General features: G+C 43.5%; 1 protein-coding gene across 13 annotated transcripts in view; it reads right to left on the reverse strand.

The window, feature by feature from the left end:
- The window catches only part of PLEKHA6 (pleckstrin homology domain containing A6), a 210,594-nt gene that overhangs the window by 143,805 nt on the left and 53,795 nt on the right, over nt 1-12,994 (reverse strand). For 12 of the 13 annotated variants that reach the window (XM_048497312.1, XM_048497302.1, XM_048497310.1 and 9 more), the window contains exon 1: nt 9,348-9,676. The exons of the other annotated variant lie outside the window; for it this stretch is intronic. The gene's annotated coding sequence lies outside the window, so the exon portion shown is untranslated. Of the gene's footprint in view, nt 1-9,347; nt 9,677-12,994 lie in introns of those variants that run through there. 13 annotated transcript variants of the gene reach the window in all.

The raw sequence follows: 12,994 nt of genomic DNA on the forward strand, positions 1-12,994 counted from the left end.
CTAATGGAATGGGAAAACAAAAATGTCATATGCCCATCCTCATCTTCTGGACATGCACAGGCACCAGCTGGGTCTGAGGCAAGCCCCTGGGGGGTGGCAGCTACACTGGAGTTCAGCTTTCTCCCAATGTGGCCAACCACGTATGTGGAGAAATGCATTTCTCTGTTCTGTTCAACTGCACGGCCTCCTGACCTTTGTAGAAATTGCCCCTGGGACAGCCTGGACTTCTAGCTTTCCTCCTAAGTTCTGAGCCTTTGCTCCATGTCTCCTGCTATATAGCACCTGGTTATCACAGGAACTGCCTTGTGGACTACTGGGGGAGTAATCACTTGCCAACTGAGTTCAGCTTCTGGCTCTCCTTTTAAAATAGCATACCCAAGATGGTGGAGGCCTGTGTAGTACAGAAAACCTCCACCGGTATCAAAAATTATAAAGTATTTATTAAAAAAATAAAATGTTCACAAGCATGCTCATGGCATAGCACCAGACTGAGCAAGGGCAGTGGCATACTGGGTCTAAATGGCACCCCGGGGCATGACCGGCTCCCCACCCCCTACCCTAGCTGGCTTCTTGTGCCCCCCTGCCCCATGTATGGGAGCCAGAAGGGAGGCCAGGCAGGGCTTGGGGTGTGTGTGCCATGGGCCGTGCTCCTCCCTGCAGGCCAGCTCCTGCCCATGAGTGGATGCCATGGCAGCAGGCCAGCTCCTGGCCTCCCTGGCCTCCTGGGGGGGGGGGCAGGAGTCAGCCTGAGGCCATGGTGAACAGCTCAGACAGTGAGCAGGGCCTGGGGAGGGCAGGAGCCGGCCTGCAGGGAAACCAGGGGGTGGGGCTTGACAGGGGGTGGCTCAAACAGGCGGCTGGGGTGGGTGCCGAGGTGGTAGGCTGGCTCCTGTCCTCCCCGGACTCCCTGGGGTGGGGGTGCAAAAGCCGGCCTGCAGCCGTAGCAAACAACTCAGTCAGCAAGTGGTGCTCCAACACGGAGGGAGCCACCAGGTGCCGGCCGGATCACCCCACTGCAGGAGAGGCCTGGCGCAGGGACCTGACCGACAACCCCCATGTGATGAAACACCTGGGGACATGGGATATGTCCCGGGGACATGGGATATGTCCCTGTCCAAGGGATTCAAAAGAAAAGGGTAAAATGCTACTTTTCTATTCCTCCATCTATAAATGGCCTGGCAGATGTAACCTATAAGGCAGGCTTCTTTGCTTAGAAAGTCACAGATGATCCACACAGTTTCCATTCAGGTGTGCAGGCCAGCACATGGTAATTGCTGCCTCCTACAGACTTCAGTTAAGATTTCTGTCTACCTTGATGGATTCAGCACCAAAAGAAGAGCCCCTCCTCCTTGCTCTTAGGATTTTTATCAACAATTTTTCTCCCCCCACTAACCAAGCCAGGCCAGGTCAAAAAACCTTTTCCTGAGGTCTTTTTAGCACTTAATTCTTCTAAATCTCTATTGCCTGCTAGATATCACCTGTCTAGCGGGGGGGGGGGGGGGCGCTAGACCAACCCAATGTTTCTAGCTAGACCTACTAGCAGTGGTGGGATTCAGCAGGTTCGCACCAGTTTGGCAGAACCGGTTGTTAAAATGGCACTAGTAAACAACCAGTTGTTAAATGATTTGAATCCCACCACTTCCTACTAGCATTTCTAAAAGGATGGCTGAGATTAAGCTGGAAAACAACTGAATTGACTTCCACTCTCCTGCCTGTTCTCATCAAAAGACCAAAATGCCAGGTTCAGGTTTTGCTCAGTTCAGATCTCGAAAGAAAAAAGCCCCTCTAGCTACTGGAAAAACCTTGGAGGACAGAATAGGGTAAAAGCAGGACTGCCACAAATACAAATCTCATTTGCCACCCTCAAAACTTTGCAGGTGGACACTGTGGCACTTGGTTCCAAAAGGTTGCCTAATGCTACCTATTGCCAAGACAACTGATGTGGAAATCCTACCCATCCTTTGGACCTGTGTGAATAGCACTGTGTCAATATGCATACTGATAAAATTCAGAGCAGGAGTGGCAGTTAGCAATCAAGACATTTATCCATCTTGCTGAAATATATTTTCCTTCCAACTCCTAGTGAATAGGTGGAGGATCACTGGTTTAATTTTAACTTAGCCTGCAAAAGTAGTAACTCTGCCAGAGAAAAACAAACTCAGAAAGGATATTAGATTTAATTGAAAGCCTAATTAAAGCAAAGGGAGTGTTTTCATCTGCCTTATAAAAAAAGGGAGAGTTTGTTTGTTTATATGAATTAATATGGATCAAAGTCCAGAGTGAGTAACATAGGCACCATTGGCTGACACCCAGATTTTCAAACATCAACAGAACTCTTGATTTCTTTTCTTTTCTTTTTCATTTTTTAAAAAAAGATTGAACTCAACCTTCTAAAACAATTTTAGTGCTTTTATTGTGCAACTCACCCCTAGTACATTTTCACTCTTCACCTTCTAGGACACCTGCTGCACTTGCAAAGGGAAGCTCTGGCCGGAGTTTTCTCTCCTTGTCAATTGCACTCATGGGTCTCTACTGTGAAGGACTAAGTACTGCTGGCTGTCTTTCCAACACAAGTAATGCTTTTAAGCTTTTATTTGGAACTGGAAAATGTGAGTAATTCTGCAGAGATCACACATCCAATTTTAAACACAAAAAAACAGGCTAAAATCTCAGCTGTACACAGACAGCTGTTTCCACGCTGATTTAGAACTAGCTGGAAGAGAGACAATATACCTAGTGAGGTGGTAAAGGAGCATTTCCCCCCTTAAATAAACATTTTTTAGAATTGTGTTACATATGATGGTCCTGCGTGTGAATACATACAGCCACCTTATATAACAAATTAGTCTGTTTACAGCCCAATCCAGAGTGGGCTGGTGGACAGGGACGATACCACTTCAGTGCTGCCCTGCTTGCTCCAAAGGGCTTTCCCACAGTGGGGAAGCCCCAAAAGTAAAAAACCCAAAAAGCCATCCAGAATCCCCATGGGAAAAGCAGAGATATGCCACAAAAAATAGGGTGTATCTCTGAGGTTGGCTCTGCTGGTGCAAGGGGGCTGAATGGGCAGTAGAAGGCAGCCAACATTGGCTATGCACCTGGGATTGCCTCTGTCATGCCCCCACCATGCTGATGTGGCTTGAGAGTGCCGACACGGTGCTGGGCACCATGGCCAAGCATTCCAGGGTCCCGCAGTGGCCAGGTGCCAGCATATTTGCCCCTCTGATGGAGTAAGAAGGGTCCCCCCTCCTCTGGATTGGGCTGCCAATTTATTAAGTTCACCATTGTTTACACTGATTCACAGTAGCTCTCTAAGGTCTTACTGTTAGTATACTAGGGGCCTTTCCCCACTTACCTTAAGCCCCGCGCTACTTGAGGTGAGTAGCGCGGGGTCCCCCGGCACTCCCCACGACAGGGGCAGCGACAGCGCAGCTGCCCCGACGCTGCCGCTGTCACGCCCCCTCAGCACGCGGCATCCCAGGCGCTCTTCTTAACGGCGCCTGGGGACGCCCAAGCGCGCACCTGGGCTAGGGGGGATCAGGGTGAGTGGGGAAACGCCCATGGTTAACATTACTGCCTGATCCTTTTAACTGAAGATGCAAGAGCCTGAACCTGGGGCCTTCTGCATGCAAAGGTGTTCTACCATTGAGTCACAAACCCCCAGTATCAACAAAGTATTGAGCAGTTTCCAAGCTGAGTCAGGGCACATAACCCTCCCAACCTGGACAATCTCTTAGATCCCACAAGATGTGATGCAAGATAGCCATGATTAAGAACTCTCACAGTTGCATTAAAGCTCATTAGGAAACCCACATAAATGCTGTGAAGATTGGGGAAGTGTCATTTCCTCCCATTCTACTTCAGTGGTTTCAATTGCTCCTCTGCAATTAATAGGATGAAAAACGCAAGCAGCACCAATTTTTTAGTATTTCACAACCCAGGTGAAGATTCCATTATAAAATGGCATTGAAGAAGTTCACAGATAAAGCTAACGTGCTATAACCAGGATGTAATTAAGGAGGACAAAGCACGTAATCATTACACATACCTTCAGTTTCAGAAATTCTTACAATGCTGTGGTTCTGAATATTGGCATGCGTTCATGTGTCAGGCATGTCTCCCAAATTAGAGCCAAGCTACACATTGTACCATTAAATCTTAAATGACATTTATGTACACTAGATGTCCTTTTTCAGTCCAGCCAACAGTAAATGGGGACCACTTATGGTGGGCTGAAAATCAAGAAACAGGGGTCTTGTGTAGCTAAATTTTAAAGGGATTCCAATGTAAGTGACATTTTTTAGATTTTAATCAAGCAATCTTTTTAAAAAAATCATTTACATCCCCTTCTTCAAATTGTACATCTTTTCACAATGACTAAATTAGGACCAAAGAGACCTTTGCTTTTTACATTTTATTCAGGACGGCTCCCTTCTATCCTCTCCCACACTATGGAATGCTGCAGCAGACTTGGAAGGTTTCATTCCTTCCTCACTTTTTAATGGGTTGGATCCAATACTTAATTTACACAAAGTCTTTCTCTGATGCAGGTGGACTTGTGAAAAGAAGTTATTGGATGCAGCATGTTGGAAGTGAGTCACTGGAACCAGTTCATGGTCTTCAGAGAATGAAAGCTGTCTCCTGCTTCTGGTACCAGTTACTTTCATAGGTTGCTTCCCTGTTGAACAGCGTTCCAGACTGCAAAACTCTTATGATGTCTTATCATTCAAATGGAATCACTTGGAATCAAGCCCACTTGATTTGAATGCTTGGGATCCATTTCTTTATCATGCTACTATCTGGCAAAGAGATAGCACCCTTTGATATTATTATTATTTTCATTTAAAAGTATAGCTATGTAATAAAAGTACCAGTATCTAACAGCCTCCCAGCTTGGAAACACTGCATAGTTCGGCACAGTACTACTATTCTGTTTGTTTTTTTCAGCAGCATAGCCCATTTAATACTGGATACAAAGGAGGCACTCTGCAGGAAAATCAAAGCTCATAGCCTAATGGGTACAAGCCTCGATGCTTAAAATATCTCCTCTGGGGGGTTTTAATGAAAAGTACAGAACAGAAACTGCTATTTATGCTATTGAAAAAGTGAGAATTTCACCTCTACTACAGCATCAGCTCAGCTTCATCTATCCCAAATCTTCTCCAGTGTTTGAAAGGGGAAGATAGGTAGTCTTGTTTTATTTTTGGTACATAAGAAGCCCATGATGCAATACGGATCAAGGCAAAACTTATTGTATAATTTTTTAATTTCAAAATGTGTATTCTCATAATTAGAGGGGACAAATCAGAACATTTCAGATTATCACAGAGCATTTTACTTCCAACATACTCATATTTTAATGATATACACAGCTCTCAAACGACAAATCCAATACCAAAAAAAATCAGTACACATCAGCAACTATAAGCATCTCAAGATAAAGATTACAGTACCTATTAATTTGGTACTTTTAGCTGTTCATCTTCTGTTATAATGATCCATTGATCCAGGTCAGTGAGTTTTCATTAATATATGTTTCAGGTTCATGTTACTTATATGTATGTACACGAACGGGACTATGTTCTTATTTTCTATGAAGCATTCACTTCAGATTCACATTTGATAATAACTTTCTAATAAGTAGTCAGATATACTATTGTGCATAATCAGTATTAATCTCCTTAGTCCACGTCCTAGCATGAGCAAATGCTGTAACAATGACACTGGCATATATACAAACTCTTCCACTGAAGTCAATGGGAATGAAAAAAGAAATCTTCAAACTTATGCACAGCTTAGGATACTGACTAATGGCCCCATCCAAAGTGGGGCTGAATCTGTCATTGGGAGTGGCATGAGGCTGCACCAGTGGATTTGGCCTCCCTGACGCAGTTGCCCTGGTGGAGAGGTGAATCCGTCTGCATGTGGCCACCTTGGCCCTTCCTGGCAGTGGGATACCATACCAGCGTTCCTGTGCCCCCGCTGCTGCTGAAATAGCAGGGGTGGTCCAGAAGTGTGGATGGGGGAGGAGCTGACATTAGTCAGCTTCCTTTCAGCTATTACCCCATTGCGCCAACATCCTGAACTTTGGACATACACCAACTTTTCAATGCTGTAAGTCCATTAAGCCCAGTGGGGGCTTCCCAGTGGCGGGGAGGTGGGTTTTTTTTTGCATTTTATGCCTCCCCATACCACCAGGAATCCTCCTTGGGAGCAGCGGGCTGGCATGGCAGCAGCACTGTGGCCAGGTGCCTGGTCCTTTGGATGAGGCTGCTCATCAGCAGCCAATCTCTGTTCAGGATATTTATATCTCAAATGATATGACATATGACATGGAGATACATGTCTCTGTTCCCATGTCACACTGAGGACACACACAGGGCATAATGGAAACTCTAGAGAAAAGGCACTGTGCAAAAACCTGAAGTACTTTGTACAAAGAGCCAAGAACAAACATTGTTACAGTGTAATACGCTCTGCTCTGAACCTTGAGAAGTTCTCTACTGCTGAATCCGCCACACTTCCATCCGGGATCATGCACAGCAAAGCAAGAGAAAGGATTCCACCTAAATCTTTCCAAGCAGCTATCTAACAGGGTTAGAATGGATCCCAGTCACATTTCTGTGCCAACCATCTGTTGAGCCTGCAGCAAAACCAACATCTTTGATGACCAGTGAACATCTAACACTGTGCTGTGGGGTTTCCAACTCTCTTGTTCTGAACTGCTTTTGTACCCTTGCGGACTGTTTGACCAATTCAACCATCATGGTCATGCAGTGACAGAGCACAAAAACATAGGCCGAGCTATCAGTGCTGCTTTCAGAGGCACAACAAGAGCCTTCTTATACCAAGGAGCCAGCCACCCCATTCATTTGAATTACATTCTGAAAGTAATTCCTGAAGTTGTTCAACAATTGCATGGACAGTTTCACAGCTGAGTCTCTTGTGATCACAGGGTTTGGTAGGCAGTGGCCTCTTCCACACATGCAGAATAATGCACTTTCAATCCACTTTCACAATGGTTTGCAAGTGGATTTTGCTATTCCGCACAGCTGCAAAGTGCTTTGAAAGTGGGTTGAAAGTGCATTATTCTGCATGTGCGGAAGGGGCTAGTGACCTCTGCCAACCTTCTGCTCACACCTAACCAGCAGTGGCAGAAGTAATGCACCTCAGTAATCTGAAAAATGCTAGGAGGCCACCAAGTCCAATTCTCTTGCTAAGGAAGAATCTTTCACACATCAACTGCTTCCAAAATTATCTGGCAGAGTCCCTAACCAGAGTTTAAGGCTCCAAAGCTGTATGAACTCAGCACATCATAGCACCAACGTTTAATTTATGTTACAAAGAAGGGAATCAGCCAGTACTGCAGAAACGAACATGTTACAGAAGCATGACTTCTCCAAAGAGTCTGGTGGCATGTGCTGTTAGATCATTCATTCAGTCATTCAGTCATTGGCATGCATTTCTGTAACTCTCCATAAAATGCAGATGTAAACTTGTACAGGTTTAGTTAAAAAAAAACACCTTGCTCCCATTAAAAATGTCCCAAAATTACTCATTTAGTAGGATATCTGTGAAATAGACTTCCTGATGAGACTGTACTGTGTTAGATAGGCACAATTCTAATTACTGGAAGAGGGCAGAGTAGGTCTTCCAGGGACTGCACAGTTGTGCTCTGGGAAGAAGCTCCTTCAAACTCACCTATGAGATACAATTCGATATGCACTAGTGATTTGGACCAACAGAAATTCAGCTGAAGATGGTGACCCTTCAAAACACCCATAACCCTGAAAACAAGACAGGGCTTGCAGTGCCTTAGCAAAGCGGGGTGGGTGGGTGGGGGTGTATCAGGCATTCTAAACTGCTATCACAAGCCTCAAAACTATTCTCAATGAGTGTTTAAAACATGGCCTAATCCAGAAGAAGAAGAAGACTTTATTTACAGTCAATGACCAAATATGGCCTAATCCAGGGCCAGAGCAAGGAGGAACTGCACCCGGGGCATGCGCGTGCCCCACACCCCTGCCATGCCCCCGCCATGCTCTTACCACTCCCCCTCAGGGCGCTACGCCACTGGTCTAATCCCCCCTCCAAAGTCTTGCATGCCCAAAGCCTCCCACAGCCAATATGTGGTCCTTAAAAGAGGGGAGGAGTCTTTCTTTTTTCCTACTGCCTTCAATGTTTCCTAGCATTATTTTCTTCTCCAGCGACATTTTAGCTTCTAGCAGTGTAATAACCAGACAAAGGCTTTCTTGGGCTGTGCTTTATCAGGCTGCAAGAAGCATGAGGTGTGTTTGGTGTTTCCCATGTCAAAATTATATGTGCTGTAATTTTAAAGATGTCCAGAAAAAGGCTCAGTTGAAAAACTTTCTCCTTTGGTTAGGTTTTTATGTGTGCAGGGGCAGGACAGGGAGAATATTCAAACATTTTAGATAGATAAAATAATGTAAACGTGCAATTATTCATCAACAGTTCATAGAGGTCAATTTAATTTATTCTATCACTTAAAAGATGTTAATGATATATGTATATACAATGAAAAATGTACATATATATGGGGGAGGGGCTTTTGCCCCCTTTCAAAAAAATGTAGATCTGGTCATGCAACAAGATCAGTTCTCAATATAATTGAACCAATATCATCTTGTCAGTAGTAATTGCATGGTAATACATGCTTAAGTGTGCTGATTCTTTCAATAAGTGTCTGATGAAATTCAGCTCGTCTGCCACTAATTAACAAAACAAAAGCAATCATACTCTACCAACAGCTTTAGCATCAATATACTCTTAAGAGAATCATATCCTTACATGGTGCCTGTCAGCTCTGAGATTCAATGCCTCTATGTTGTATCTTTTTCTAAAATCTCTGTAAAGAAGCACATGCAAATCCCATATGTATATGAAGCAACAGGCACTTCTACACAATAAGGTGCCTGTGGACTCAGGTGCCAGATGGTGCAAAAATTAAGGTAAGAATCTTGTAATTTGCCTCAATCCAGCATTCAACAATGTACAAAGTTATTTTAGGGGTAAATACCATGAAGGAGCTGAAAAAATAAAGTGGCTCCCAGATCTAGATTTTAACTTCTAAGTCTAGCATTGTAGCCCAGTGCTGAATACCTTCAGATTCAGGTAGACTTGATGGGCTCCATTAATGGTTCCAGAGTCTGAACCCATCACTAGATAATATTGAAAGTTTTACAATTATTTGGGGCATAGTATTCATAGTGTTGGCAAGAAAGGGTGGCCGTAACACAGAAGCTTAATCATGCATTTCCCATCCCCAGCATTACAACAGTTTAACACACCTGTCATCATTTATAACATCACTTCTGAAAGTGTTTAGATACCTGCTGACAGCTCACGGAAGTCTCCTGTCCTGTATCCCAATCCAGGGAAACCCAGAAAAATACAGTTTCTTCGGTCAAGCCAGAAGGAAGTTCAGCACAGCTGTCAAATACAGAACACTTGGAGTTGGTTGAGACACGAACAGACCAAAAACAACACCCCGCTTGTAGGGCAGACTCCAATGCAAAAGGCAAGAGAAAAGTTCCCGGGTGGTGGTGGGGGCGAGCTCTTGCTGAGGAAATGAGAAAGGAAAGAAAAAGAGAACCGAAGCGGGCACTGTTTCTCTCTTCCTCCTGGCAGCTCTTTCAGTAAAAAGGCAGAGTAATACCCAAAGGCTTGAAGGACTGGAAGAGTGATAAGCTCGGTCTGAAATCCGAAACTGCAGGTTGGGCCAGTCATATATAAACACACACCCATTCACTCTCCTGTCTCATACCTCCCCTCTCTGCTTCCTAAGTAATAGCAGGCAGCCCTCTAGCTGCATCAGTGAAAATTGGAGACGTTCTACAATATTCACAATAGAAAGCACGAGACAGAGACCTTGCTAACACACGCACGTGCACATGCTCTTCTTGGAGCTCAACAATATAAAGCCTGTAATAAAAGCAGATTAAATATGCAGACTAAGGACATAAATCTGACATTCCATTTATCTTAACCCTTGTGAGGAAATGAAGAAGTTGTGAAGTGAGACATGCAATTCCAGAGCCCTTAAGAGACAAATGAATATTTACATAGAAGCTGGTCATTCATGGGAAGGAGCTGCACTGGGAAATTAGGTATTTTTAATCAAACTAGCTCTTTCTCCTCATTCAAATTCAAAACCTCTGAACACAATTGCAATGTTGGTGAATTTTTGAAACTGCCTCCATTCAATTTTTAAAAATGTAATCAAGGTTTTCAGTCTACAATTTATATTAATTTCCTGTTGGATATGCAGTAATCTGATTAATGCTTTCTTTGAGCAATTCAAGCAGTTGGCTAAATCAAACAATCTACATCGGACAAATAGGTCAGTTTCTATGCAGAACAGGTAGAAATATATCCAAAATTAAAAACGTTCAAAAAACAATGGGAGAACATTTTAATCTTCCAGGTCATTCCATTGCTGAGCTAAGAGTGCCCGTCCTCAAATGAAATTACAAAAGGAAATTATGAAAGATTGCTGAACTGGGGTTAATTCACACATTCAGAATAATGAAAACCCTCTCCCCAGGGCTGAATTTGGACATGGGATTTTTATCTCCCTACAGATGCTAATTTTCTGCCACCAAGCATTTTCCCTCTGCAATAATCAAGATGATTACAATGTATATAGCACCTATGCATCCCTTACAAGCTTTCTTTACAATACCCCTCCCATCTTCTGACTAGGTTAAGAGAACTTAGATCTCCATTTCTACTTGACTGACAAAAGGATCCATACTCTCAAAAGCTTTTACTCTGAAACTCTTGTTGGTCTCTAAGGTGCTACTAGACTCAAATCTAACTGTTCTACTGCAGACCAACATAGCTACCCTCTGAAAGTACCCAAAATGTCTACTTGTATCCATATGACCCTAAGGATTAAAGACCTTCTTAAAGAGCATGAACCACCTTGTACATGCAAGATTTTTGCCAAAATAATCCCAAAAGCTTCAGACAGAAAAGTGAGGAAGCTTGAAGCTTGAGGATGCAAATAACGTGGCTTGGGGAAGGCGGAAGAGGCAGACAGCATGAGTTCACTGGTCACAAGAATATTCTATCGTTACATTCCCTTCTCCTGCCCAACTATAATTATTGGTATTTTGAACAACTTTACTTTGAATCTTCCATAGAAGGAAAGCTGATAAATTTAGGATCTGAAAAGTTGTGGCATGTCCTAAATGTTACAGAGAAAGAGAGCCACTGATATACCCCCTCCAAGTTTCAAAGATGTCCATGCAACCCACCTGGAACAAGTGTTTTCATTCCCAGTTATGGCAACTGGTGTGCTAGCTTCAAATTAGTGCCAGCAATAGAATATCCCATCCTGATGAAAGGATGGTCTTCCTACAGGTGACAATATTTTTACACATAGTTGTTCTCACATGCACTAGTTTATCTGCTGTTGAACAGTTTTCCCAGACTCATTTTGCATTCCGGGATCTTTCTGAATGACCAGGAGGTTTCTTCTGAAAGTTTGGTTATGTTTGCACAACCATCTCATTTCAGATTTTTAGAATTTTGCAGGGAGATCAAAATTTCTTTACCAATTATGTAAAATACAGCAAATGCCATTTTGACATTTGTTAAAAACATAGATTCACACCTTGATGTCTCAGCTAATGGGTGGCAATTTTCAAGTAGCATAAGATGCATGTCACTAGTAAAGGAAACACTACAACAGACACATTGGCCCATTATGCATAGAACACTTATCTTGGGGCTCTTCGCTGCACAGTGGGGTTGTAGTGGGGTCTCCTCACATTTCTCCATTTATACACAAGGAGGCACTCCACTGCCTACTGTGCAACTTGCCTGCTGAACACTCCTGGGTCTCTGCCTTTCCTGGTTCTCGTAACGCTGCCCATCAACTCATTCTTAAAGGCATACAGTCACAAGGTTGCTGACTTTGTTAAAGTCCTTTAAATTGCTGTTATATTGACACTGATATTATTGCAGTTATATTGATATTATAGCCCCATTCCCAAAATAACCCCCCCCCCCAAAAAAAATAAAAGAGGAAAAGCAGTTCCCTGAATCATACTCTGCTGAAGAAGGGGACCATGTCCTAGAACTGATATTCTCTCTCCTCTACATGTACACACACACACTTCCTGCCACCGCTGCTGTGGAAGGACAGAGAGGCTTGTTATTTCAATATTCCTTGAATATTGAACGCATCATTATTTTGATAGATCTAATATGGCACAAATGCTTGAAGTTGAAATAAAGTTTGAAAAAGCCCTCCTGATCAGCAGGGAAAGTGGAAGTAGAGAGGGGGAGATGGGGTGAAGCCAAAAAGCCAGAAGCAAAGAATAATGTAGGGCCATTTCTTTTGACTTCCCTGTGAAGCAGGGGGAAAGGCTGTACTTTGCCCACTCTTCGAACAGCAAAGATTATGGGATATGACATGCAGTGAGAGCGGCCAAAGGGCATCTGTAACAGAAGCTCTGCCCTGAAAAGAATCTCCCTTCAGTGTGGGGCAGAGAACCAGTATATAATTGACCATTATATTTAATACTATAGTATTTGCCTGCAAAACATCCCTTCAAGTTGCTCACCAGAAGTCTTAAGCAGCCATGATTGGAGGAAGTATCTAGATTTTTAATTACAGAGATTAGGTGTGTCGTTTCTTTTATCTCTGCAACTTAATGGTTAGGATGTTTCAGCCCACATTGTGTTACTTGACTAACAGAGGCCTGTGCCTTTTTCCAAGACATCCCACACATTCTCAGTTGTGTGCTACTGCAAGTGTGCAGGTAGGAGTTTGGCTGTGATCTTTAGAGTTGCATCCTGTGAACTCTAGTTTTGCAAGCACATAAATGTGGCACATTATATTTATATTCAACCCTCCCTCCTGAAAAATGGTTGCCCTCATCACAATGGCAACCATCCAATCACTGAAAAGTGGGCTGGAGTTGGGTGGGAGCGGGCAAGTCAAAGAAAACTGACTGAAACATTATGC

This window comes from Sphaerodactylus townsendi, linkage group LG05 (genome assembly GCF_021028975.2).
Source record: "Sphaerodactylus townsendi isolate TG3544 linkage group LG05, MPM_Stown_v2.3, whole genome shotgun sequence".
Classification (NCBI taxonomy): Eukaryota; Metazoa; Chordata; class Lepidosauria; order Squamata; family Sphaerodactylidae; genus Sphaerodactylus; species Sphaerodactylus townsendi.